Source organism: Mustela nigripes, chromosome 4 (genome assembly GCF_022355385.1).
Source record: "Mustela nigripes isolate SB6536 chromosome 4, MUSNIG.SB6536, whole genome shotgun sequence".
Taxonomy (NCBI): Eukaryota; Metazoa; Chordata; class Mammalia; order Carnivora; family Mustelidae; genus Mustela; species Mustela nigripes.
This window is the reverse complement of record NC_081560.1, coordinates 54,697,801-54,723,026: the sequence shown is the minus strand read 5'-3', so window position 1 is coordinate 54,723,026 and position 25,226 is coordinate 54,697,801. Positions and strand designations below refer to the sequence as shown.

At 37.9% G+C, this 25,226-nt stretch overlaps 1 protein-coding gene across 2 annotated transcripts in view; it reads right to left on the bottom strand.

Moving 5' to 3' along the window:
* Positions 1 to 19,016: 19,016 nt before the first annotated feature.
* Positions 19,017 to 25,226, bottom strand: part of MACC1 (MET transcriptional regulator MACC1) — a 64,649-nt gene continuing 58,439 nt past the window's right edge. Inside the window, exon 6 of one of the 2 annotated variants that reach the window (XM_059395703.1) lies at positions 19,017 to 19,064. The gene's annotated coding sequence lies outside the window, so the exon portion shown is untranslated. Of the gene's footprint in view, positions 19,065 to 23,850; positions 24,205 to 25,226 lie in introns of those variants that run through there. The other variant, XM_059395702.1, reaches the window with a different exon arrangement.

Sequence of the window (25,226 nt, the reverse complement as noted above, 5' to 3'; positions counted from 1 at the left end):
GAACCCAGAGCCCTCCCTGTTAATGATGAAACCAATCAGGACTTTGTTACTCCATTGTAATTAGCATTGACTATGGCTAGGAAGAGACTAAGACAACAAAAGACCCTGAGATTTAGCTAGGTTCCCATGTTAGTTACCGAATCATTTTTCAACCTCACCTCCAACACCGTTGTGTCTTATCCCCAATCTCACTGCCTAGCTCTTCACCATGTAAAGACTTATATGAATTTGTAATGATCTCAGGTAATTTGCTTGTTATATCTCAACAACACTGTTAAGTCTTCAAGGCCCAGGACCAAAGCATATATGTCTTCTCAATCCTGGGATATAATGCAATAGTGTGAAAGTACTCTACATGTGATAAACCAAAACAAAATACTTGGTATCCTACGTTTTCACAAGCCTAGCATGGTTCCAAGCATACAGAATTACAGCATTTTATCACAGCAATAAAAACAGCTAAGCCCTTTTATATTTGTGAGGTACTTCAAATATGAAATGGTTATAAAAAATAGCAAATATAATCCAATTCTAAGACCTATGTATTCAGTTCTCACAAACACCCTGTAAGGAAGGGATGATAGTCCGCTCCAATCTCATTCCAGAATCTACTTCTTTAACACTCTGCTACTTTGCCACATACTAAGAGTACCCGGAGCTAGGAAGAATTTCCAATCTTCAAGTTAAAGATGGAGAGGTAAAGACACAGAGAGGGTAACCAGCTTCCATATGGTTAACTACTAGTAAATGGCAAAATAGAGCCAGAGCCTAGTCTGATAGTCATTAACTCAGAGATCTTCACTACAACATGCCTTCTTCTATGGGAGGCAATCCATATATGTAATTTGTGTGCAATTTTAATGTTTTAGAGGAGAACTGAATAATCTCAAAGCTTCTTGGTTCCTCACGTACTCAGTTATCTTTGCATATAAGTTATCTTTTATAAAACAGGAATACATAACTAATTGTTTTAAAGGTAGCATTCTTGCCACTTAACATTGGATGAAAGCCTATCTCTCAGCTAAGCAGAGAGGTCAGTGAAGAGAGTTGAATGATTTGAGATTCAGCTTGGTGAGGAATTTCAAGTAAGATTCTGCTTGATGAGGCATTCTGCTAATTTTTTTTTTCTAGCAGAAAAATAGGGGTTTAGGCTTATTTTGTTAATTTGTTTTAATTTTTTTTTAGATCTATTTTTGCTTACCAGGTATTTAAAATATAAGAAAAAGTACAGAATGTCTGTTCTGTTTGTTCATGTTCATGCAAGCAACTACATCCAAAAATAACTAGATTAAACACATCTTGGTATTTTACTGTTATGTGGTTCAAAGCCCACTTAGAAAAAAAAATGTAATAGAAACAGCCAATGCCCCATTACTCATCTGTTTCTTCTTCTCTCTAAATGTGACTGATCTGAAATTGCCATGCATTTCCCCTATGCATGTCTTTAACACATTTACTACATAGTAAGAATATACTCATAGATAATAGAATAATTTTGCATATTCAGAAATGTATATGAAGGGCTACATATTGTATAAATTCTTTTTAACTCTACTTTCTTCACTCATCATGTTTTTGTTTTAGCTTTTAGTTAGAAAGTGTTGTCTTTAGGTACATAAATTATATCTTTGGGTGTGAAGGCATATGACAAGTGTGAGCATAAGATATGATTATGAAGGAAAACATATATTTAAATAGCAGATTCCCATAAGGCAAAGACTATTGTGTATCTTAAATTATGTATGCATTATTCCAATGCAGGTGGTGTACTTCTTAAAGAAAATGAGAAACTAACATAATAAAATAGGAATGGAGACATAACAATGTCAAGTATTATGCATAGGGAACCAAGCTGTAAAACACAAGAGAATCTAAAACAAAGGAGACCCACTAAAGAAGGGTGGAGAATTCCAAATGGTCTGGGATCCTAGTCCTACTCAGCACTTACTTAGGCTTCTTATCCTATCATTGCCTCTCCACTACTCCTGTCCCCACATGCCTCCATCTCCTGTGCTTACAATGACTCTTTATCCTCTCTCTGTTCAGTTTTGTGTTATAGTCCTGGCAAGAAATACCAGTGGACCCTCCTTCTCTTCCTTTCCTTTGAAACTTTACCACCCAATAAAATCTTCTAAAAGCCCCCCACATGCCCTAGAAGCACCCTTGCAAATGTATTCCCTTTGACAAATTATTTTACACTTCTCACTTACTGCATTATTCATGCATTTAGTTTGAGTAAACTCCTCAAGGCATTTTATTCCTTTTTGACACAAATTTCTCATTTCCCATACTGTTGTTGTGTGACTAAAGCATAAGCAATTGTAAGTAATTTTAATAACTCAATGGTTTCTTGAGTGATATTTCTCCAGGACACTACTGTCAACCATATAAAATGTATGCACTGGTTTTATAACAGGTAAAAAGATTAATAAGAAACCCTGAAAGTCAGACCAATAAGAGTGCTGGTCTCTCACCCAAATACTAGATAAATGCCAGAAGTACCACCAGAGGGTCCAAGCTACCTACAAAGGAAGGATGTGCTCATCACTGTTGTTTACAATAACTTATCTGATGTGACAACAGTAAGAGGTTAAAAAAGACTGAGATTTAAAGTCACAGACTGTTCTTCCCCCTAATTTGGCACTATCTTCAATATGTATCATTATAGCTTACAGAGGCAAAAAGCTAGATAGAGGCTTGCCTTTCAATGCAAATCAAGGAGGAATGCCAAATCAAGGAGGTAAACACAGAATGCACTGAGAAAAAGAAGCAGTATGAGGACAGTGCTCCCTAGAGGGGCCTGCTTACCCTGATAAGGTCCACCTGGCTTGTCAACATTTTAATGAAATAAATAAATTCAACCTAGGTATCTGTAAAAATATCTAGAAAGATTTACAATTCCAAACTGCATTAAGATCACAAAAGATTAGGCGAGACTACAATGATCTGTAATTGGGACTGGCGATTCTGTTTTACTACTGTAACCCCAGCCTCAGATCTCTGACAGAAGATGTGGAGTATAGTGTGGCCCATAAGAAAACTTCTCTTCATCCCATACATACACTGGCATCTAGAGAATGTTCTCTCAGTCTACATGAAGTCTAGATAGTGCCCAGGACTTAGACATGTCTTCTCTAGTCTGTTTATATTTGCCTCTTGCGTGCCATACATGGCAATGTTATGGGTTAAATTATGACCTCCCCAAAATTCATATGTTGAAGTCCCAAGGCCCCATACCTCAGAATGTAGCTATATTTGGAGATAAGATCTTAAAAGAGATAATTAAGTTAAAATAGGCGGTTAGAGTAGGGCCCAAATTCAATATGACTATGTCCTTATAAGAAGAGGAAGGGACAACAGGGCTATCAGAGAGATGACTATGTGAAGAGGCAGCAAGAAGGAGGCCAGCTAAATCCAAGAAGACAGACCTCAGGAGAAACCCTGACACCAACCCTGCTGACACCTCAATCTTGGGACTCGTAATTTCCAGGACTGTAAGAAAATAAATTCCTGTTGCTTAAGACACACAGTCTGTGCTATTTTGTTATGGCAACCCCAGCTAACAAATATAATGGCAAAGAACATAAGTCTTGGAAACTCTGAATGTACCAAAAGGCCTACTCCACGATCAAAAGAAAGCATCACTTGGGGTCTTGAGTTCTTAAACGCCCTCATGGTCAGACCCAAATCTTTGTGTTTTATGCTACACCAAGAACTGTCTCTTCTTTTGTCTGGCTTTGTGCATGGCTTGTTAGTCATCCTTTATGTCATGGATTCTTTTTATTGATAGAAACATAGCAGCTTTAGATCCTGAGCATTGAGAAGAAACAAATTTTACATGGCCTGGTTTCAGGCACACTATCTAAAAGATAATCAGAACTCTTCCATGAAGAGTAACCTCTTGTCATCAGAAGTATGTATCTTGTACAGAATACATCTATCAACTTCTTCACTGTGATTTTCACTGATAAAACAACCTCCCTTTTATTAAACATCGATACACAATGCATTCTAAGCATTTCCTTGAATTGGTTTTAGGTGGGTTTAGAAAATTCATCCTACCACACTCACAGTACTGTACAGCTAAATTTGGCATAAAAAATAAAACCTGCTTATGTCTGGTTTCTGAAATTACTTTGCAGCTTGCAGTTCCTTCTTATCAAGGTACCAGTGATGACCAGTAACCGAGGTAAGTTTCTGTTTTCATTCTGCCTGAATTCCTTTTCATCTAGTTTCTGTTTTCCATGTTGTTCTTTTCCCTTTGGGGATTGATCCCTTCTCACTGTTTTGATCCTTACTTCTGAATCTCTATTTATGTAGTTCCCCAAAATGTACGCAAGAGCAACATTTAACAATAAATGTCTACAAGCATTTCCATATTTTAAAACCTTGGCTACCTATATATTTATCGCCTTGGAACTGACACCCACATTTTTTCAGCTCAGCAATACCACCCACCAACCCACACACCTGTGCCTTTTTCTCCATCATGTTTGGAGGACTGGAGGATCACTGTAACCCCCTCATGGGAAGAGCCATTTCCAAATGATGTCTGAGCTGAAAGTTGATCTCATAGTGCTGCCATATACACAGGCGTGATATGTACAATATTTAAAACCATGTCAGGCGTAGATACAGACTGATAACTAATGTCATGCAGCAATAATAAGGGATCTTTAAAATGATCATAAGAAAGGCTCAAAGGAACATTAAAATTCATGAAATATATTCTTGTAGGCCCTGGCTTTGTTAGGTGCATAACACCATAACACTTGCTAGTCACTTGAGAACCACAGGATCAAGTTATAATTGTAGGCACCCGTTCCCCATTGGGCTGGTACTCTCTTCAGTATCTCTGACACTGTTGGCAGCATTTCCCAGCAAGAAACCCAAGTCTTTTTCCTGCCTATTAAATAGATGCATCTTAATCTACTGAGGGTTTGTCACCTAGGTCCTCATCCATTCATTCATTCACTCCACAAAAACTGAGCTCCATATATGAACTAGGTACTAAATTTATTTTTAACATTTAATGAATAAATGAAATAATATGAATAGGTGTATGAGTGAACACATGACTTTAGCCACCTTGCTCACTGACTTTCTTTGTAGCACCAGTATAAAATCTCAAAATAAAAAGCCTTAACACAGAAAACGTGATGGGAAGGAAACCTCCTCTCATTCGCAGACTAAGAGAACCAGTAAGTGACATTTGTATCCAAGAGGCCATTGATAGACTGTGTTCACAGACTCAGAAGCTGTCACTACATGAAAGGAAGACGAGGTAACAAAAACAATGTAAGCTAATAATGATGGCAACATGTAAGGCTACTTGACTTGTATCATAAATATGTACATAGTCTTTTATTTTCAAATTAATGCTGACTAGAGATATATTGGTTTTCCACAACTTCCTATAATCCCAAAGAGGCTGATGTTCCATTTTACATATAAAGAAAGTGATTACTTTGTAGCTTGCATTAGTTCTCAGGTCTTCCGTTGCAGATTAGTGGTTTAGCTCAGTGAATTCTGCTGTATTTGGGCCTGGATCTGGAGCCACAATTCCTTAATCTAACACAAGAAGAGTTAGGTCATAAGCCTCAGAACGCCCATTTCCTTATCTGCAGAGAACAGTCAGAATTAACATGACTGCATTAGAGGAGCAGTTGTTCGTGCATTCTGGAATTTCTCTTAGAACAGGAACTTCTTCTTCTTCTTTTTCTTCCTCCTCCTCCTCTTCTTCTTCTTCTTCTTCTTCTTTTTTAAGATTTTATTTTTTTATGTGACAGACAGAAATCACAAGTAGACAGAGAGGCAGGCAGAAGAGAAGGGGAGAAGCAGGCTCCCTGCTGAGCAGAGAGCCTGATGCAGGGCTCGATTCCAGGACCTTGAAATCATGACCTCAGCCAAAGGGCAGAGGTTTAACCCACTGAGCCACCAGGTGCCCCTGAACATGAACTTCTTGAAGACAGAAATTAAGGTCATATTCACATTTTCTTGACACATGACAGGTGTTAAATAATGTTCTCAACAAATGACTAGATAGTATACTCTGGACAGACCTCCCCAAGAATGGTTTACTACTGGGCAAATATTTGAAGAAGAGCATGGCCAAACCACAGTAAAAATGACAAGTGCAGGGAAGAATCTGGAACTTCTTTATTTAAAATGAGGTAGCCTAATGAGCACATAAGCCTAATGAGGAAATGTGTTAAAGTTGAGGACATATTCATGTCTCAAATGTCTGAGAGAAGTAAATAAACGGTGCTGATGGAATAGACTTTCCCCACTGACTCTAAAATCCACGAGAGCAGGAAATATGTCTCATTTATCATTTCATCCCCTGCACTCAATCAGTATTTATTAAATGATGAATGAATGAATGAATTCAGTTATGAGGTTCAAAAGGTAGCTTTGTGTTTAAGCATACACGAACTTTATTCATAAAAGGAGAAATGATCAAAAGTAGAATGGCCTGCCTTTGAGTTGTGAGTTTTTCAGTATTCAGGCTGTTGAAACAGAATCAGGATGATCATACAGTGGGTTTCTTTTAATGGTAAGATCTTCCAATCTATCAATGCATTTCTAATTAGTTACCATATATCCACTGGATCAATTGATTCTGATAATTATACCCAAAATGAATGTTATAGTCACTCAAATTGCTTCACTAGTATTTTTATCCAACCATTTTAGAAGTCATGATATTAATCCAGGAACATTACATGATTATGTAGATTGTATGTAGATGTAGATTATGTAGTTATATAACTTCAGATAATCCTTTCAACAGATAGGTTTTGTAGTCTACAATTTCATTTGGTAGAGTGTTTTAGAAAGATGTATCAAACCCCTGTTCCAGGGATTCTTTCCAGTTACTTTATCCAATACCCAGAGAGTATTTATTATTAAAATGTTTACTCTTTTTCCTAAACAGAGGAACAACTCTCAAACTCACATCTTCACAGTTAATTATGACTAGGCTTCTCTCAAAGTCTACTTCTTGTACAAAGTACTTTGTCACAGAATTGTTTCTACTTAAGCACTGTTTAGTCAGGATTGCAGCTTTTCTAAGACTTTTTTAAACAATGGAATGTTTTGGAAAAATGATCTTCTTTATTAATGTAAGAGCTCTGCCCGTAACTTGAGTTAATTCTGTTGAGTCAGGACTTACTGATACATTCCTGAATTTACCCAGAGCTTTAAATGTTGTGTTCCAAGTGTCCTTTGCCCCTAAGGAATCAAGGAGTGCATTAATGTAGTTGTCACTGTAATATTTAATAAGGAACTTTGGGTAATATTTTAGAAATTTTCCATTTGAAGGTGTTTTTTACTCCTAAATAATACAGACACTATCAATATACAAATAGGGCTGGGAAGGCAGAAGAGCTTGTCAATTGCACTTACCCTGCATTCCCAGGATGTAGAAAAATGGAATTTAAGAAGTAGGTAGTCCAGACAGAAGAAAAGTCTTCAAATTCATCGTTTTTACTATGTATAACAGTTGAAATTAACTGTCAAATGAGCTTTGAATCTAGTTAATTGTAAATATACAAAATAACAACTTATGGTTAACACAAGCATGTCTATTGTTTACCACAAAACCACAGGAGAAGCAACAGGACTGAACTGCAGTACTAATGACAACAGATATCTCTACTTTCTGTGTTCTGTATGTTCTATAAGTCATTTAAGATAATAAGGATTCGGGGCACCTGGGTGGCTCAGTGGGTTAGGGCCTCTGCCTTCAGCTCGGGTCATGATCCCAGGGTCCTGGGATTGAGCCCCACATCAGGCTCTCTGCTCGGCAGGAAGCCTGCTTCCCTCCTCTCTCTCTGCCTGCCTCTCTGCCTACTGTGATCTCTGTCTAATAAATAAAAAATAAAAAATGAAAAGATAATAAGGATTCATTCAAGGACCTTCTACATGTGAATTCAACCAATGATCCATTATTTTTTTCTGCCATGTTTATAATTATTTGTTTACATGCTTACCTCTGCCACTAGATAGAAGATGATGTAATAATGGAAAGACTTTATGTCTCATGCATGCTGTGTGTAGTGCTTTAGATATGGCAGACAAACAATGAATACTGTTCTCTCAGAAGCAGTTACTTCATGTATTAAGAATAATAAAAAAAGAATAGGCCTACTTCCATTCATTTTGCCAGTGAGAAGAGGGAAAGAGAAGAGGGAAAGTGAGGAGGAATCAGAAGAAAAAGAAAAAAAAATTAGAGGAGACTGGCATTGACTAGAGTCCCATAATTAAAGTAATCAACTGCCATTTAAATTTATTTGGATCATTGTTCATGCATATGATGCCAGACTTGGCGCAAATCGGTGATTCTTTTCTTTTTTAAAAAAGATTTTATTCATTTATTTAACACCAGAGAGAGAGAGTTCACAAGTAGGCAGAGAGGCAGGCAGAGAGAGAGGGGAAGCAGGCTCCCTGCTGAACAGAGAGCCCAATGTGGGGCTCAATTCCAGAACCCTGAGATCATGACCTGAGCCAAAGCCAGAGGCTTAACACTCTGAACCACCCAGGTGCCCCCAAATCGGTGATTCTTAAATGCTAATTGACAGGTTGGTTGATAACTACATCCATGCTTCCAGGTTAAGTTGCTGCCATGTTCTAGATCGCCCTGAGAAAGATTTCCAAAGATTCTGCAAAAAATTGCATTTAGTCATTTTTTTTCATTTATTTATTTTCAGCATAACAGTGTCATTGTTTTTTCACATTTAAAAGCTTTTCACATCTTCTCCATTTTTTTTAAAGATTTAATTTATTTATTTGACACAAAGAAAGACATCACAAGTAGGCAGAGCAGCAGGCAGAGAGAGAGGGGGAAGCAGGCTCCCCGCTGAGCAGAGAGCCCAATGCAGGGCTTGATCCCAGAACCCTGAGATCATGACCTGAGCCGAAGGCAGAGGCTTAACCCACTGAGCCACCCAGGCGCCCCCTTCTCCATGTTTTAAATGTAATGTACAGATGAACACACCTAACACTGGTCTTCTTAAATCAGAATAACCACTTTAGCAAATACTCTTTCCATAAAGCTACCAATAAAGTCACAAATGGTTTGACATATTCTTTTGACTGAATTAAGTTAATAATTCAGTGTTTTATAGTCAGTAAAATTGGCAACAGAGCAATAAACTTACAGATAAATATACTCACAAAGATTCTTCACATCAGCGTGGCATGAGGTTTATCAGGCCTGGTCCTCAGCCAAAATTTTTAATTAACAAGATTTGCTTTCAATATCTCTCCCTTTTACCTTTCAACCTTGTTTTTACTTCAAATTTTGCCTTTTTCACAAAACAGCCTGTCTCCAAGTGAGGCACACCTTCTTGCTACTTCACATGACTCCCTTCACCTATAAAAATAGCCCAAGTCCCTTCATTAACATGGGTTTAACTACTCTAATTACTTGAGTTATAGTACAAAATGCCAGACAATGATTTGAAAATGTTATCCTTCCCAGCTGCCACTTTTATTTTTCACCAGTGACTTGCACCTGGGGTGACCAACTGTCTCAGTTTGTCTGGGCCTTTCCTGGTTTCAACAACGAAAATCCCAACTCTCAGGAAACCTCTCTGTCCTTGACAAACTGAGAAGGTTGTTTACTCTAACTGCACTGGAAGGACTTTAAAAAAACAATAATTGGGGAACACTTTTTTTACCCTTCTCTCTCCAACTGCATTTCCCAGTTGGAGATTTTTCTACTTCCTCTCAAGTCCCTGTTCAGAATGATCTTTTTCGCCCCCTCAGGAGCCCAGCATATCCTGTCTTTTATCCCCACCCACCACACTCTTCAAGAAAAATTTCCCAGATTTGTTCAGTGTGCTTTCTGGGTGATCTAAGCCTTCTATTATTTCTGTTTGCGCAATAAGAGACATTTGCCTTCCCAGGCATCTCCATGTTCACATAAAAAAATAAACAAATAAATAAAGGAGTCCAGATTTATATTACAGTCCCCACCCATGACACTCAGTCTGTTCTTAGACTGTCTTCATGTTCCCCACCTGCCAAAAGAAAATACTTTATCTGCAGCACGCAGAACCTTTAGTAACAACAAAGAAAACTCAAGGGAAATTCTCTACAAGTATGTATTATCCAGACCAATATTTTTCATTAGTTCCAATAAGCAGAGTTAGACACCACATCTTGCCTGTGGTAAAAGGACAATGCAGTGAAAGTGTTCCACCTTTCTAGTGTTTGTTTGTTTGTTTATTTGTTGTTTTGTTTTGTTTTTGTCAAGAGTCTACCATCTCTTTACAATTCTGTTCATTCTGTGGCTCTGAAGTATCAAGCAGTTCTCAAACATCTATGACTTGTCTGTGATAGAAAAACAAGGAAGCATAATTTTTAAAATGCTCTTTACAGGATTGTTAAAAGTCATTTGAGAAGGTTCTGGGGGAAGATGGCATAGTAGGAGGACCCTAGGCTCACCCTGTCTCACAGACACAGCAAGATAACACTCACATCAGTGTAAATAACCTAGAAAATGATCCAAAGACATGCAGAATAAATTTCACAACTAAATGTAGAGAAGAGGCCACATGGAAGAGGGCAGGAAGGGCAGAGACATGGTGGGGAACTAAACTTCTGGGGCTGTCCATAGGAGGAAGGAATAGTAGGGGCAACAAGAGAGAAAAACAGACATCTACACCAGAGACCCCCTCTGGGGAGGACAAACCCCCATATCATTTGGCTTTAAAACCAGAGAGGCTGAATTTTATGAGTTCTTATAACTAGTGAAACCTAAAACTTGGAATTTTAAAAAATCAGTAGGCTCAGCTTGGAGAGTGGGAGGGTGAGAGAAAACAGTCCCCACCCTTAAAAAGAAAGCACAACAAACAATCTGTGGAGATACAGCATAGAAGCAGCAGGTTGAAAAGCACCTGGGATATATGGGAAGGAGAGTTATTTATTAATTTCAGAGCTTGCCCAGAAGGACAGAAATCTCTGGGGAACTCCCCCAGGAACAAAGGAACCAACAGGCACCATTTCCCCTCCCCACTATACTCCCACTAGCATAAACTCATGACCATATGCTGGACTTGTTACCTAACCTGCTAGCACTGCCATCACGTGCCCCTTTCCCATGCTGTGCTTCCACTAATCTACCCCTCTGGACAGTCTGTCTCAGTCTCAGTGTTTCAAGACCCCTCACACAGAGGACTTGGGGCACACAAATCTCCCCTGTTGTGATACAGTAGATTTCTCCTCTACAATATGCTCTTGACCAGAGCCATATATCACAGGTCTGTCAGTGTGCAATCATCCCCATACAGTGGGCAGCACCACTCGAAAGAGATTCCTCCACAGAGGAATAAAGAGGTAAAGATAACCACAGGCACAAGTCAGATGGAGGTCCCAGGAGTGAGCTGGAGGTAGACAACTGGTCTGACTGCAGCCCAACCCACCAACAAAAGTTTCTCAGGGTGCAATACAGGGAAAGAACCTTGCAGTTTGGTACTACTGCATCTCTGGCAAATTCCTGGTGTGGCTCAATTCAAGCTCAAGGACTCCCCAGACTAGCTGACTAACACTACGGGGACCAAACACAGCCCATGATAAGACAAAAAGAGCCATGGCAGATGACTGGACTGAAGGAAAAAGTGGCTCAGCCATAACAGCAGAATGCATACAACACACATAGGAGACACTCTTCAAACACCAGGTTCTGGTGAATGGGGACACTGCATGGCAGAGCATAAAGCACTTCTTTTTCATAAGGCCATTACTTTCAAGAGCAGGAGACATAGCTGTCTTTTCTAACACAAAGAAACAGACATAGACAAACAGAAATAGACAAATGAGGAAACAGAGGAATATGCCCCAAATGAAAGAAGAGGACAAAATCACAGCAAAAGACCTGAGCAAACTGGAGATAAATAATAAGTTTGATAGAGAATTTAAGGCAATGATCATAAAGATACTCACTGGACTTGAGAAAAGAATGAGGACATTAATGAGACACTTTATAATGAAATAAGAAAGAACCAATCAGAGATGAAGAACAGAATAAATGAAACTAAAAATACACAAGATGGAATATAAAGAAGACTAGACACAGTAGAAAAACAAAGCAGTGAGCTGGAGGACTAAGTAATGGAAAGTAATCAAGCTGAACATGTGAGAAAAAAAATAAGGCAAAATAAGAATGCACCTGGGGAACTCGGCAAACCAAGTATAATAACATTCACCAATAAAGGGATCCCTGAAGGAGAAGAAAAATAAAAGGGGCAGAAATTTTATTTCAAGAAATAACAGCTGAAAATTCAAATCTGGGGAAGGACAGAGAAATCCAGGTCCAGGAGTCACAGAGAGCCCCCAAAAATATCAACAAAGGAAGTACACACCAAGACTCATAATACTTAAGATGATAAAAAAGCAGTGATAAAGAGAATTTTTTTAAAAAAGATTTTATTTATTTATTTGTCAGGGATAGAGGGAGAGAGAGCGATTGAACACAGGCAGACAGAGAGGCAGGCAGAGGCCGAGGGAGAAGCAGGATCCCTGCCAAGCAAGGAGCCTGATGTGGGACTCGATCCCAGAATGCTAGGATCATGACCTGAGCCGAAGGCAGCTACTTAACCAACTGAGCCACCCAAGCATCCCAATAAAGAGAATTTTTAAAGTAGTTACATAAAAAGGAGACCCCACAAGGCTCTCTGTTGATTTCTATTAAGAAACTTAACAGGCCAGAATTCAGTGGCATGATATATTCGAAGTGCTGAAAGGATAGTATTTGTAAGCAAGAATACTCTATCCAGCAAGGCTTTCATTCAGTAGAGAAAAAGAGGTAAAATCTTCCAAATCTTCCAAAGAAACAAGTTAAAGGAATTCATGACCACTAAACCAGCCCTACAAGAAATGTTAAAGGGAACTCTGTTAGTAGAAAGGAGAGACCATAAGCAATATTGAGGAAAGTGGGAAGCCCAAAAGCAGTAAAAATAAGTATATATGTAAAAATCAGGCAAGGGACTCATAAAATAAATGGATGAGAAGTATGACACCATATACCTAAAATGTGGGGAGGAAAGGAGTAAAGAATGGATTCAAACATGTGACCACTATCAATTTAATATAGATTGCTACATGCAGAAGATGTTATACACAAACTGAATGGTAACCACAAATCGAAAACCAGTAATAGATATGCAAAAAATAAAGAGAAAGAATCCAAGTAGATCACTAAAGAAAGCTAACTAGTCACAAGAGAAGAAAGGAATGGAGAAAAACTACAAAAACAACCTATAACGAGTAACAAAATGGCAAAAAATACAGTTACTTTACATGTAAATGGACTAAATGCCCCAATTAAAAGACTTAGGGTAAAAGAATGGATAAAAAACAAACAAACAAACAAACAAACACAAGACCTACATATATATTGACTAAAAGAGAGGCTCATTCCAAAACTAAGAACATGTGCAAATTGAAAGTGAAGGGAAGGAGAAGCAATTTATCATGCAAAGGGATGTGAAAAGAAAGCTGTAGTAACAATACTTATATTGGACAAAATAGACTTTAAGCAAAGATGGTAGCAAGGGACAAAGAAGAACACCTATCATCATTAAGGGGTTAATCCAACATGAAGATCTAACAATTATAAAAATATACACACTCAACATGGGAGCATCCAAATACTTAAATGAGTTAACAACAAATATAGAGGAAATTGTTGATTAACAACTGATAAAAAACCGTTGATAAAAGACTGTTGATTAACAGTAGTAAAATAACAGCAGGGGACTTTAATACCCCACTTACCTCAATGGACAGATCATCCAAACAGAAAAACAACAAGGATATAATGGTTTTGTATGACACATTGGAGCAGATGGATTTAACAGATATATTCAGAATGTTCAATCGAAAACACATATTCTTCTTAAGTGCACATGTAACATTCTCTAGAATAGATCATATATTAGTCCACAAAACAAGTTTCAACAAACTCAAAAAGATCAAGGTCATTCCATGCATCTTTTCAGACCACAATGCTACAAAGCTACAGATCAACCGCAAGAAAAAAATCTGGAAGGAGCACAAATACATGGAGATTAAATAACATGCTCCTAAGCCATGAATGTTTAAAACAAATGATCAATGAGGAAATTAAAAAATACATGGAAACAAATGAAAATGAAAACACAATAATCCAAAATTTTGGGGATCACCAAAAGCTGTTCTAAGAGGGAAGTTTATAGCAATACAGGCCCTTGAGACTCATTTGAGACTTTCCTTGAGAAGCAAAAAAAGTCTCAAATGAACAACTTAATTGTACACGTAAAGGAGCTAGAAAAAGAAGAACAGACAAAATCTAAAACCAGTATTAAAAAGGAAATAATGAAGATTACAGCACAAATAAGTGAAACAGAAATTTAAAAAACAATAGTTCAGTGAAAGAAGGAGCTGCTTCTTTGAAAAGATCAACAAAACTGATAGCCACACTTACTAAAAAAAGAGAGAGAGAGAAAGAGAGAGGACTCAAACAAAATCAGAATTAATACCACAGAAATACAATGGATTATAAGAGAATATTATGAAAAATTATATGCCAACAAATTGGACAACCTAGAAGTTACTGGACAACCTATGAAAACCTAGATGTTACTAGAAACATAACCTCCCAAAATTTAATCAGGAAGAAACAGAAAATCAAACAGACTGGTTACCAGCAATGAAATTAATCATTAATCAAAAAACTCCCATCAAGCAAAAGTCCAGGATCACATGGCTTCAAAGCCAATTCTACCAAATATTTAAAGAAGTAATGCCAATAAGTGAATGAATGAATGAATGAATGCATTGATTGATTGATTGATTAATCAATACCTATTATTCTCAAACTATTCCAAAAAATAGAAGGAAGAAAACATCCAAATTCATTCCATGAGACCAGCATAACCCTGATACCAAAACAAAATAAAGATACTACAAGAGAGCCCCAATATCTCTGATGAACACAGATGCAAAAATCCTTAACATAATATTAGCACTCTGAATCCAACAATATATTAAAAAAAATTATTAACCATGATCAAGTGGGATTTATTCCTGGGATGCAGGGTGGTTCAATATTTGCAAATCAGTCAATGCGATATATCCCATCAATAAGGGAAAAAACATACAATCATTTTAATAGATTCAGAAAAAGCATTTGACAAAGTATAATAACCATTCATGAAAACACCCTCAACAAAGCAGGTTTAGAGGGAACATACCTCAACATAATAAGGTCCTCATATGAAAAACCCATGTGAACATTATGCTCAATGGGGAAAAGCTGAGAACGTTTCCCTTAGGGACAAGAACAACATGTCTATTCTCACCACTTTTATTCAATATAGTACTAGAAGTGCTAGTCATGGAAATCAAAGAAGAAAAACGAATAAAAGGCATCCAGTTTGGTAAGGAAGAAGTAAAACCCACTATTTGCCAATGACATGATACTATATAGAAAACCATGAAGATTCCACCAAAAAACTATTAGAACTGATAGATGAATTCAGTAAAGTCACAGGATATAAAACCAATGTACAGAAATCCATTGCCTTTCTATACACTAATAATGAGGCAATAGAAAGAGAAATTAAGAAAACAATCCCATTTACAATTTCACCAAAAATAATAAAATGCCTAGGAATAAATTTAACCAAAGAAGTGAAAGACCTGTACTCTGAAAACTATAAGACACTGATGAAGAAAATGAAGATGACACGAACAAATGGAAAGGTAATCCATGCTCATAGATTGGAAGAATTAATACTGTCAAAATGTCCATGTTATCCAAAGTAATTTGGAGATTAATGAAATCCCTATCAAAATACCAACAGCATTTTTCAAAGAACTAGAACAAATCATCCTAAAACTTGTATGGAACAGTAAAAGACCCGAAATGGACAAAACAATCTTGAAAAAGAAAACCAAAACTGGACATATCCAATTCCAGACTTCAAGTTATATTACAAAGCTGTAGCAATCATAACAGTATAAACATTAGATCAACAAAAGAGGTAAGAATATGCAATGGGGAAACAGAGTCTCTTCAATAAATGGTGTTATTTTCCAGGAAAACTGGACAGCTATATGCAAAAGAATGAAACTGGACCACTTTCTCACACCAAAACAAAAAAACAAAAAACTCAAAACGGATTAAAGACCTGAATATGAGACCCGAAACCATAAAAATCCTGGATGAGAACATAGGCAGTAATTTCTCTGACACTGGCCATACCAACATCTGTCTAGATATATCTGCTAAAGGAAGAGGAATATAAGCAAAAATCAACTTTTGGGACTACATCAAAATAAAAACTTCTGCACAGTGAAGGAAACAATCAATAAAGCTAAAAGGCAACCTACTGACTGCAAATGACATCTCTGATAAAGAAATAGTATTCAAAATATGTAAAGAACTTATACAACTGGATACCCAAAAAACAAATAATGTAATTAAAAAATGGGCAGAAGACATAAACAGATATTTTTCCAAAGAAGACAACCAGATGGCCAACTGACATGAAAAAGCACTCAACATCCCTCATCATCAGGGAAATACAAATCCAAACTACAATGAAATAGTACATCACACCTGTCAGAATGGCTAAAATCAAAAACACAAGAAACAACAAATGCTGGTGAGGAAGTAGAGAAAAAGGAATTCTCTTGCACTGTTGCTGGGAATGCAAACTGGTGCAGTCAGTTTAGTAAACAGTATGGAGGTTCTGAAAAAATTAAAAATAGACCTACCATACATTCTAGTAATTGTACTCCTAGATATTTACTCAAAGAATAAAAAAAAACAATAAATCAAAAGGATATATGTACCCCTAGGTTTATAGCAGCATTATTTACAATAAAGCCAAGTTATGGAACCAGCCCAAGTGTCCAACAATGGATGGATGGATAAAGAAGATGTGATATATATATATCCCATGTGATATATACCCCAACATTATTCAGCCATAAAAAGAATGAAATCCTGGTATTTGCAACAACACAGATGGAACTGGAAAGTATAGTGTTAAGCAAAATAAGTCAGTCAGAGAAAGACAAATACCATATAATTTCACTCATATGTGGAATTTAAGAAACTAAACAAATGGAACAAAGTAAAAAAAGAGACAGACCAAGAAAGAGACTCTTAACTCTAGAGAACAAATTGATGGTTACCAGAAGGGAGGTAGGTGGGAGGATGAGTAAAATAGGTGAAGGGGATTAAGATTATCCTATGTATACTTAATCATGTACATTTAATCATGATGTTTACTGAGTAATGTATACAACAGTCAAATCACTATATCAAACACCTGAAACTAATATTACACTGTATATTACCTATATTGGAATTAAAATAAAAAATAAATTTAAAAACTATTTAAAGAAAAAATGCATTTGAACAAAATAGTTGATTTTAGCAAATAAAAAACAAAATGTTTTTTTATTTTAGCAAATAACAAACAAAAACTGACCAAATCCTTTTTGTTATGAGCTAACTGCACCCCCTAATTCATATGTTGAAGTCTTAACCCTCAGTACCTAGCCATGTGACTGTATTTGGTGATAAGGTCTTTCATAGGTAATTAAATTAAAATCAGGTCACCAAGGTGGGCCTTGATCTAATATGATTTGCATTCTTAAGAGATTGGGACACAGACAAATGCACCCGGGTAAAACCCTATGAAAACATAAGGAGAAGATGATCATCTCCAAGCCAGGACAGAAGCCTGGAACAGATCCTTCCATCATGGTCCTAGAAGAAACCAAAGCTGCCAAAACTTTGATCTGGCCTCCAGAATTGAGAGAAAATAAGTTTCTGTTGTTTAAGCCACCCAGTCAGTGGTACTTTGTCATGGCAGTGCTAGGAAATTAATACAGTTTTCTAGTAGATAAACACAGAATATGCCATGTGGTCAAAATAGAGCTCTCATTAAGGATACACTTAGAACCTTTCTGGAGGCAGGAACCCAGAGCGGGTGGATTAATTACTTGCAGCGTATTTGCAGCTCTCACATGGAAACTTGGATTCATCCTTAAGCACGCAGTAATCTTCTCGGCAATGAAAATGGAAAGAAATACAAAGGTTCTCTAGGAGTGTTCAAGGGAGGTTTTAGATTTTTTTCTTCCAGACTATCAGTGAAACCTTGTAAAAATGGCTTTAGAAATGTAACGTCAAGTCCTCTCTCCTAGTCTTCTCACAAACAACCTTGACTGCTAATCTCTTATTTTGCCACAACCCACAGTATTCCTCTCCACCCTGAAAAACATAAAAATACATTCCCTCCTGAAGAGAATTTCTCCACACAGAGAAAACTGAATATAACTGAACACATTTTAAACAGAAACTATATACCAAGAAAATGTTTATGGGCTCCTAAAGATGAATTAGGGTGAACTGTATGATCATGTGAATGATCTTTTTAAAAGCTGGTATGTCTGTAGAACAAACCAACAAACACACCACCTTTGTCAGCATACTTCTTTCATTTGGCCCTATTTTTCACCGATGTCTTGGAATCACCTAATTCACCTTGTTCATACTGCCGTTCTACCTTCCCCTTGGGCAGTATTTAGAAGTTACTAATGATTCAAAAGAGGAGATAAAAATCTCCATTGAAAAGTCAGATGGCTGAGAAAGAGAGAAATACCACTGACCTTGGGCTTGCTTTCATAACTGCCTTCAGAGAATATTCAAAAGATTTTGCCATGCTGTTTTTCACTGGCAGGCGATGCCACTCTATCCTAACTTTACGGTCCTATCAATTAGTCATTCTGGGAACTCCTCTATCCTTCTATCTAGCTTCTTTCTGGCAGCAGGTGAAGTGATTTCATTAGGTGATGGGTTCTACTTTAAGACTGAAGAATTAGGGGCGCCTGGGTGGCTCAGTTTGTTGGACGACTGCTTTCGGCTCAGGTCATGATCCTGGAGTCCCGGAATCGAGTCCCACATCGGGCTCCCAGCTCCATGGGGAGTCTGCTTCTCCCTCTGACCTTCTCCTCGCTCATGTTCTCTCTCACTGTCTCTCTTTCAAATAAATAAATGAAATCTTAAAAAAAAAAAAAAGAGTGAAGAATTAGAAGTAAGAGAAGATTTGCCCCTGGATCTCCTGGGTCCGGTGACCCTGTAGTCTCCATGGGGTTTTAGACGGCTCTGTCATGTCATCAGCAATTTAGAAAGTGGTATGCGGAGGATGGATATTGTAGGTGAAATTCCATTTACCTAGCCTCTGATTTAGTGCAGAAGTGTAGAGAAGCAGGCCCATTACCCAGCCTCGTAAGAAGGACACGGACGACTAGCCTCGGGAATTACACCTCAGGGAGAAAGTTATCCTGTTTTGTGGAATAGCACAGAGGTTAATCTCTCCTCACCTTTTTGGTGGAAAATTGCTGGTGGCCTCCCCAACATTCATCTCCTTCCGTTTCCCAAAACAACTCGATTTCACCTGGTGATCAGTGACTCCCAAACCTGGCGCTCTGGTTGCGTTGTCAAAAGAGGAGCCTGCGACCAGTTGTGGCCAATCAGAGGACCATTGATTATAGCTCTCCATGATTTTTGAGAGATGAGCACCATCTAAATTGGTCCAATCAGAGGGGCCATTCTTGGAAGGTTAGCGGGAAATACTCTTTTGTCCTCAGTGTTTGCTCAGAAAAGTAGAGCCATCATCAATGATGGGCCCTGAGGGTTTATTGTGATTATCTGATCTTCCACATTTGTGAGAGCTGGTCACAGTCTTGGTTGGCTCCTTTCTTCTGTCCTGGTGCTGAGCCTGAAATCATAGGTCAGGCCGGAAGAAAAAGACAGACACGGACCGGGGAACAGCAGACACAACTAGATCCTTTTGCCGGTCACTGGCACCTATGCTTCTTTCTCACTGACTCCAAATCTGCAGCCTCACTGCTGAGTGTAACCCACATAAGTAGTTCTCTCGCTGTCGACTGGCATGCACACCTGGCCAGGATTTGGCGATGGGAAAGAAAGACAACTGAGGGAAACCAGAGCTGCAGGCCAGGCAGCTACCCGCTGACCTGCATCCCTCCAACTAATGGAGTCAGGGTCTGCTGAGGGCCCTGAATCAAATCCTCCTGCAAGAGTCACCGTGTGCTCTACTGTGACCTAGATAGTTCCCAGATTTCACTTCAGGCCAACCTTAACCGGAAATATTCAGTGAGAATTCTGGGAAACTCAGTTTGGTTTAGCCAAGCTGACAAAGCTGAAACAGCCTGAATCTGGAACACCCGAAATGTTTGGCTGGAGGTTCTGCAGCCAACTTGAACCCTGAGAGGACAGCCCGGAGCGGCTAGCCTGCTTTCGTGGAGCCCACGAATGAAACCGATGTAATCAAAGGCAGAGAGGTGGGAGAAAGAAGCAATTTGATCCCATCCTTCAAGCCCCGAATCCGGTAATGCTTGAAACTACCCTATTGTTTTCAGATGTGGGGGACAATAAATTCTTTGTGCTTAAGCCAGTTTGAAACGGGTTTTCTGACACCAGTTCCTGATAGCCTGCAAAGCGACAGTCTTAACATAGGGCTGCTGTGTTTGCTTTAGCTGAACTTTCTTAGTTGTTTTGAAGAGCAGTCTGAAGCAGTGTGAAATCTATCTTGGAGAAAACCAAGCATCAGTTAATTTGTAACTTATTATTGATCAAATAAGGAGAAAGAACTGAGATACTTTCCATTTAAACACACACACACACACATACACACACACACACCACAAAGAGAGGAAGACAGTTTCCATTGTCCCTGAACAGACTCCTTTTCTTAGACTATAATCGAACTCTTCTAAATCTCCCCTTCACTTTCCTTCTTTTCCTCTGTGATGTAAGGTGCCTGGGTAAGCACTGAGTACCTGTTTCCTGGGAGTAAAAAAAGTGTATTTTCCTCCCACAAAATGAATTTTTCTAAGGAGTTTCTTGGCTAATTCTATTATGCCATTTAACCTAATATGTGTAAGATCAACCTTACACCAAATTTGTCAATTCTGAGGTCTGTTTAAAAGACTGAGCTTGGCAGAACCAGTATAAATAAAACTTTGATTTGATTTTTGACTAAACTTTGATTTTTAAGTATTAAAAATACTTAAATGGGGGCGCCTGGGTGGCTCAGTGGGTTAAGCCACTGCCTTCAGCTCAGGTCATGATCTCAGGGTCCTGGGATCGAGTTCCGCATCGGGCTCTCTGCTCAGCAGGTAGCCTGCTTCCTCCTCTCTCTCTGCCTGCCTCTCTGCCTGCTTGTGATCTCTCTCTGTCAAATAAATAAATAAAATCTTAAAAAAAAAATTTTAAAAACAAATACTTAAATGGATATGCTAAAAGTCCCAGTACACTCCATGGTTCAAATGTAGACTTAAATATGAGGAACATTTAAAAATCTGCTTCCAGGCACAAAAGGACAGTCTCAAATATCTCTACAAACAGAAAAAAAAATAGTTATAGATCCTCATAGTTACTCAAAGAAGAACAATTTAAAATGGAAATGTAGGCAGAGGATGAGCTATAATACATAATATTTAAGTGAATTGGCCAGTTCATCACCCTTCTCAGAGTCTCCTTCCATTTAAGTGTGGAACTACTCATTGGAAAGAGAACATCTGGCTACCTTATTTAACAAGTGCATATAATCATACTCTAATTCTGCAAAGAAAGTGAGACATATAGATGGTTCATGGTTCCCAGAACCCTGGGATCATGACCTGAGCTGAAGGCAGAGGCTTTAACCCACTGAGCCACCCAGGCACCCTGCAAAATCATCTTAACACTGTTTTATAGTTACACTGAAATTAATAATTTCAATTATTAATTACTAATCTCAAATTATTAACCTATTTTACCTCAAATGTTATGTTTCAAACAAGATGCAGAGTACTCAATTATTTCAATTAGCTTTCCAATCAAAATTATCATTTTGAAATAATAAGGTTTGCATTAACTCACTGTGAAAAGTTCGCTGAATATAAATAAGTGGAGCTACCATATAACGTGATGTCCATCAACAGATGAATGGATCAAGAAGATGTGGTATATATACACAATGGAATACTATGCAGCCATCAAAAGAAATGAAATCTTGCCATTTGCGACAACATGGATGGAACTAGAGCGTATCATGCTTAGCGAAATAAGTCAAGCAGAGAAAGACAACTATCATATGATCTCCCTGATATGAGGAAGTGGTGATGCAACATGGGGGCTTAAGTGGGTAGGAGAAGAATCAATGAAACAAGATGGGATTGGGAGGGAGACAAACCATAAGTGACTCTTAATCTCACAAAACAAACTGAGGGTGGCTGGGGGGAGGGGGGTTAAGAGAAGGGGGGTGGGGTTATGGACATTGGGGAAGGTATGTGCTTTGGTGAGTGCTGTGAAGTGTGTAAACCTGGCGATTCACAGACCTGTACCCCTGGGGATAAACATATATGTTTATAAAATAAAAAATTTAAAAAAGAAAAATGATTTCTCTGATGGAACGACACAAAAATTTGTTTATCTAAAAGCAAGTTTTTCTGGCTTAACAAAGATTCTTTCATTTCTAGAGAAAGGAAGGAAATTGTAGTTCAGTGGTTCTCAAAGTGGGGTCCCTGGATCAGCAGCATCTGCATCACATGGGAACTTAGCAGAAATGCAGCTTATTGGGTACCACCACAGACCTGCTAAATCAGGAATTTGGGGGTGGGGCCCAACAATCTGTGTACCAGCCAGCCCTCCAGGGGATTTTGCTGCTGCTGAAATTGGAGATTTCCTGCAGGAGACATTGCCTGGTCTAAGGCCTTGCAGGGAGATTGGAGCATGTCTGGCAGTGTGCTTTGGGTCACTGCTCGTAAAGCTGCTGCTGCCCTTCTAAGCAACCCTCCTACACCATTGTCTAGTTGATTTGAAGAGTTGGATAGTTTGCAGCTGTTCAAAACCGTACACATTGCAAAGCATTTTCACTAGGGTCTGTGAGTAATCGTGGGAAGTGCTGTAAAGTGCTTAGAATGTTCGTGTGTATGTGCTATGTGTGCTTTGCCTCACACAGAGAGGACATTATTTTGATGTAGATGATTAGTATTATTAATCTTAGTTCACATTCTCTTCCTGCATAGTCAAACAAATAAAAAAGACCATGAAATATCCTACTCATTAAATACTCATTGACATTTAAACCCATGGGGAACTTTGAGGTTACCTAGTTCAAGCCCTTTGTTTTATGGGTGGGAAAAGCAAAGCCCAGGGAGGCTGGGCGATAGGTCAAAGGTCTCTTAGGACGTAACAGGCAAAGATTTAAGTCACAGCTCTCCACTCTAGACTCCTATTTTCCAGAAGAAGCCATTCTTGTTGTATTCACTACTACAACAGCAGAGCTTGCTCTGGGATTCTCTGCTTTGATGTTACAAATTATTATCCAGTACTGATTCCCCATCCTCACTCCCTCATATATGAACTGACACTATTATTCAGAATTGCAAAGCTGTTATATTTAAAACCTTCTAGATTACATAAGCCTAGATATACATAAAGAGAAAGTCGATGTAAAAAATATATGCAGAAGCCACAAATCTGTACATTTAGTGAAATCTCGATGCTGAATATGAGATAAACACCAGATGCTACCTTTGTGCAAATTCAGGTTTCCTGTGTGCATATAATCACTTTTTATTTTGTGTTGTAGACAATAAATATGCATGCAAGAAACCAACATTCAACAATCATCTTATTCTGAAGAATGCCTTTGCGTTACCTGAACCTAGAATAATGCTAATATATGATCTTTGGAACTTCACTAACTAGGGTATACAGCAGTACATGGGAAACAACTTCATACGGAAGAGGGGGAAATTATGTGGGAGAATGAGAAGAAAAAAATATCTATTTTAATTAGAAAAACCTCTAGTCACATACTTTTTCAATATTCTTTTTCTTTATATTGTCTCAAACATTCCTTAGACATTAAGAAAAATTACAGAAAATATAATTGACAGCAGCATCGTATGAAAATTCAAGTTCTGAACCTTCTATTTATAGCATAGTATGATTTGAATGTACTCTACGGTATTTCCTTTTTCCTTCTATTGTATGTTCATGTCACATATTCAAACCTGTTCATTGGCAGTGACATTTCTTAGACCAAAGCCATCCATTCATGTAGCAAATGCTGCTCCTTCCAGAAGTCGAGTCATCCTCAAGGTCAAAACTTCATATGGTATTTCCTACATTACCGGACATGAAAGCGTGCTGTAACCATTACTGGTATGAACTGTTAATCATCTGCTCTCGCCTGTACTTCCTTAATTGGCCTTCATAGTAAGGCTTTAACAGAGGAAGTGGAGAATCTGTGGCTTCCATAGAAAAACTGTGACACTACAAGCTAAGCACTGAACTAAAATCTCGTCCTAATGCATCATTAGAGAAAAAGCCTGAGGTACTGAAAGAACTATCTATGATATTTCCAATTCCAAAATGCTTAAAGAAGTTTTAGATTAATGGCTTTTGATGTTTTTAATGATGTCAAGGATGGGATTTAAGTGCCTTATTAATTCCCTTGATTTGCTGCCAAATATTAAAGGCAATTCGTGATTACTGAGTTAATCTTTCCTGAGTATGAAATCCATTATATGAAGAAAAATATAAAATTCAGAAAAGTAGAAATGATTTACAAAAATATTAGAATATATTTATAAGAACAGAATGTTTGGACATGGGTTTAAAATTTTTCGGGAAGGATTTGTTGCAAGACTGTAAGATATCTTTGTATACATTAATATTTAAGCCATTGCTTCATCCTAGAGTTGGACCTCATGTTTTTCATTTTTTAAACTCTTTTTAAACTTCCCAGCCACAATCACAATCCATGATGCACTGTAAACCTGAAGTGATTTGTTTAATCTTACTCCCCTAATCAGCTAACAGGGTCTCTGTCTTCTCAGATCTTGGAGCCTGGAAAAACCCAGTTATTCATTCTGTACTATCGCTTCCCGAAATTCTCTGGTTTGCTGACATGTTAATAAGATTCCAAGAATGTTCTAAAGAAAGCAAAATCACCACTAAAAATGATTGTGTCCTGAACTTACATACTGTTGTTTTTTCCCCCTTCTCTCTGCATTTATTTTCAACTAAAATAAATTCTGTCCTTGAATGTGTGCATAACTCCCTGGGCAGGCTATGTTCTCTTATTATCAAATATAAATATTGAAAACCTTAAAGATTGTTCTTAAACCTAATTCAAATTACC